This window comes from Podarcis cretensis, assembly GCF_951804945.1.
Source record: "Podarcis cretensis genome assembly, chromosome: 3".
NCBI classification, from domain to species: domain Eukaryota; kingdom Metazoa; phylum Chordata; class Lepidosauria; order Squamata; family Lacertidae; genus Podarcis; species Podarcis cretensis.
The window spans coordinates 13,248,730-13,252,651 of NC_137172.1; the positions used below are offsets into that span (position 1 = coordinate 13,248,730).

A 3,922-nucleotide genomic window follows, 5' to 3' on the forward strand; every position below is an offset into this window, starting at 1 on the left:
AAGACAGGTAGCTCGGGGAGAATGTCATGGCGCCTTTGCAGATGGGGCTGCTGTCGAGGCCCGTGCGGCCTACAAATAATTAGGTGTAGAAAGGTGTGTGTGTGTGTACGTGAGACAGAAAGGAAATATACCTCCCCACAGGTTTCAAACTGAACTGGAACAAAATAGCCATGAAATCTAGGACAATAACAATAATAAAAATAATTTACCATTCATACCCCGCACATCTGGCTGGGCCTCTCCAGCCACTCTGGGCGGCTCCCAACAGAATATTAAAAACACGATAAAACATCAAACATTAAAAACTTCCCTAAACAGGGCTGCCTTCAGATGTCTTCTAAAAGTCAGATACAGTCATACCTCGGGTTACAGATGCTTCAGGTTGTGCGAACCTGGAAGGACGGGAATGGGGGTACTTCCAGGTTTTGGTGCTCGCACATGTGCAGAAGTACTAAATCGTGCTTTGTGCATGCGCAGAAGTGCCGAATCGTGACCCGTGCATGTGCAGACGCAACGCTGTGGGTTCGCCACCAGAGTGTCCACTGTAGTTGTTTCTTTCCTTGACATCTAATGAGAGGGCGTTCCACAGGGTGGGTGCCACTGCCAAGAAGGCCCTTTGCCTGGTTCTCTGTAACCTCACTTCTTGCAGTGCGGGAACTGCCAGAAGGCACTTTGAGCTGGACCTCAGGCTGAACGATGGGGGTGGAGATGCTCCTTCAGGTATACTGGGCTGAGGCCGTTTAGGACTTTAACGGTCAGCATCAACACTTTGAATTGTGCTCAGAAATGTACTGGGACCAATGTTCCAATAGCTCTGGGAACCAATCTGTTGGGTGCTCATGCCCCAGGGAAAGCAAGGATCTTGGGCAGCAAGTGGGCAAGCTGAAGGCCAGGAACTTGGTGGTGCCGTTGCTTCAGTGATGAATTTATTTCTCACTTCTTACAAAATGCTTGACGTGACATAAGAAGAGCCCTGGGGGATCAGGCAAGTGGTCCATCTCATTCAGTGTCCTGGTGGCCAACCAGGGGACAGGTGAGCAGAGGGGCTTGCACCCATGTCATTTGTTTCAAAATTGAAATGTGCAGAGGTTGGCAGCCCTTGCTTTAGATTGGAATCTACTTTATATTTGGAAAGCTTGCTCACCAGCAGATTCCGCCTAGGAAACTTGACGTTCATCACCATCATTCCCTGATTGTCAACTGTCAAGACTTTTGGAAATGGGCCCTGTTCAAATCCAGGGAAGACATAAACCACTCTGATGTTCTGAAGAGGGGACTTGAGACATGCTTCAGGCCTGACCCATGTGGAACCTCAAGGAAGGCAAACAACCTTAGTCCTGAACTAACCAAAGCCTCCTTGCCCCAGACGGCGAGACACACCATTACTCATGACCAGGGCTGTCTTCAGTGCCTGCAAAACATCAGAGGCCGGGACGAGTTTAGTGAATGTTTTATTGCCCGAGACGCTGAAAATTGAGACCATAAGTTATCCACTTTGACCAAGGCAGTGAAAAGCGCAAAGCTGGTGCATTGTGTCTATAAGACAGTGCAGCCATTTATCATGGCTGGTGATGGGTCAGCCTTGAAAGGTCGGGGGATTCTCTTCTGTTTGGATAAGTGCCTGAAATTGTAGCTGCTTCTCTGGGTGACTAGCGTGAACTGCTTTTCTGGATGTGTTGGCGTGAATAAGGTCTCCGGATTTGTACAATTTGGCTGCGATGTCAATGGAACACTGTTGTAATGTACTCCCAGCAATCCAACCACATCCAGCTTCTGCCTCCTTTGGCTTATCTCCAGCAGAGGCTGGTCCATCAGGATGAATGGGGCACTGGCCCACCAAGCTCATCCTACCTTCAACGAGCCCCACACCTGTCTGCCTTTTTTTCATACACCCAATCCCAGGGGGTTGCATTGATACACATTAGGGGGCACATGTAATTCAGTTGTGGGGAAGGGCCATAGTTCAGTGGCAGAGAATCTCTTTTGCATGCAGAATGTCCCAGGTTTAAGCTCTGACATCTCTAGGCTTGAAATACTCTCCACTTGAATCCCTAGATAGCAGCTGCTAGTCGATGTAGATGTTCCTGAGCCAGGTGGACCAAGGGATTGATGCAATGTAAGACAGATTTCTGTGTTCCTAGAGGAGCTTCTGAGGAACCATCTTGCCCTGAGGCTGAGGGCCACTCTGTCCAGCTCTCTGGGACTCTCCCCAAACTAAGCACCTCACCAGCTGTGCTGTTACCTCTCTTTGAGTGGTTTTGCCTGATCTGTGATAATGCTCCTTGCTTAAATGGATGGAGAGATGGCTACAGTGGTACCTCAGGTTAAGTACTTAATTTGTTCTAGAGGTCCGTTCTTAACCTGAAACTGTTCTTAACCTGAAGCACCACTTTAGCTAATGGGGCCTCCTGCTGCCACTGCACCGCCGGAGCCCAATTTCTGTTCTTATCCTAAAGCTCTATTTCTGGGTTAGCAGAGTCTGTAACCTGAAGCATATATAACCTGAAGCGTATGTAACCCAAGGTACCACTGTATTAGATATTAATATTGCACAGTGTGAAGTGACTAGATGCATAAAAACTGGCTCCTTTTGCAATGAAACATTGTCCACACCCATTAGCTATTATTCAAAACTTTACTTGAAGAGCTTTCTCCAAAACAGAACAAAAACATCAAAGATACATCCAGATAATTCCCTAAAACACATGCTTATACAAGCATAGACTCAGCATCTTCTTAGAAATAACTTTAAACATGATTGAGATCAAAACTCTGTCTCTCCCATATTCCAGCCCCCATTACAGCCTGAGGCTGGGTGCTCATGAAGAGCTTTACATCCTTAATCCCACAGAGTCCGGGGGGAAAAAGATTCCAGCTACCACCCTTCCAAGATGGCAGGTTTGCAGTTCAGTAGCCTCCCATGTGATCTATAGTTAAACACCTTGTCAGAGCTACTAGAGAACAAAAGTTAACCATCAACCCAAGAAGAAGCTCAGAGATTTCTTTTTGCTTTTCTTTAGCTTCAGTGAAAAATGTCCCCATTCCCAGGTTCACGATGTGCCCTTCCCTGGTTGTCAGTACAGGGAAGAGGTAGGCTGCAAACAGGCAAATGAACAAAGCCCTGCTGAACTGCGCCCACCATTGTGAGGTCTGAGGAGGTTTTAATGATGCCTCCCCAGCTGTTGCCATTGGCTGTGAACACTTGTGATGTCACAAAAGCACATGTCAGCTGAGTGGGTATGAAGGAGGAAAACCAAGGGCAAAGCATTTTTCTTCTCTATCAGAACACAGGGACATCCAGTGCTGGGTGTTTTCCTGCCACAGGTAGGTGGACTGGTAGATGGAAGGAGGTGATCATTTAGTAGCAGGATGCTTTGGAGAGATGAGAAGGCAAGTTCTCTAATTGAGTGGGGTTGCAGCTTGAAGGCAACCAATATCCATGGTCAGAAGCTGGAGCAAGTTGGCAGGAGCTGCTGCGTAAAAGGCGATGGAGTTAGCATTTGGAAACTGATAGGTGCTGCAAGGCTGAAACAGGCTGATGTTTGTGAAGGTAAGCTTGTTGAACTTCACCTTTGGAAGCTGGCTGACCGAAGCTGTGTGGATATTTGTGGATTGAAGCTGGGGATGTATGTTTTAAGGAGAGGGTTGAGGACCAAGTTTAAGTGATCTGGGGACTTCCGGGTTAGCGCGATCTGGTTAATGGCGGATTCCCTCCGAGCTCCGGAGGGAATCGGCTCCGCTGGAGAAGGGTTCTACCGCGACGGCGACGCGGGGACCCTCAGAAACCGCAGGCGCTGAAGCCTGCGGACTTGGTGACTCGGCGGGCACCTTAAGCGCCCCCCGACCCACGAAGAGCCTTTTTAAAGGCTGCGGAGAGGGTACGGGGAGCGGCGTGGTGCTGTGAGTGGACTGCTACTGCAGT

At 48.5% G+C, this 3,922-nt stretch overlaps 1 long non-coding RNA gene across 1 annotated transcript; it reads right to left on the reverse strand.

Annotated features, from left to right (window-relative positions):
• Positions 1–904: 904 nt before the first annotated feature.
• LOC307212028 lies at positions 905–3,663 on the reverse strand. The gene is made up of 2 exons (XR_013836742.1): positions 2,981–3,663; positions 905–1,411 (listed from the first exon to the last, which is right to left on the reverse strand). It is a non-coding gene; the product is annotated as an uncharacterized lncRNA (long non-coding RNA).
• Between the last annotated feature and the right edge of the window lie 259 nt (positions 3,664–3,922).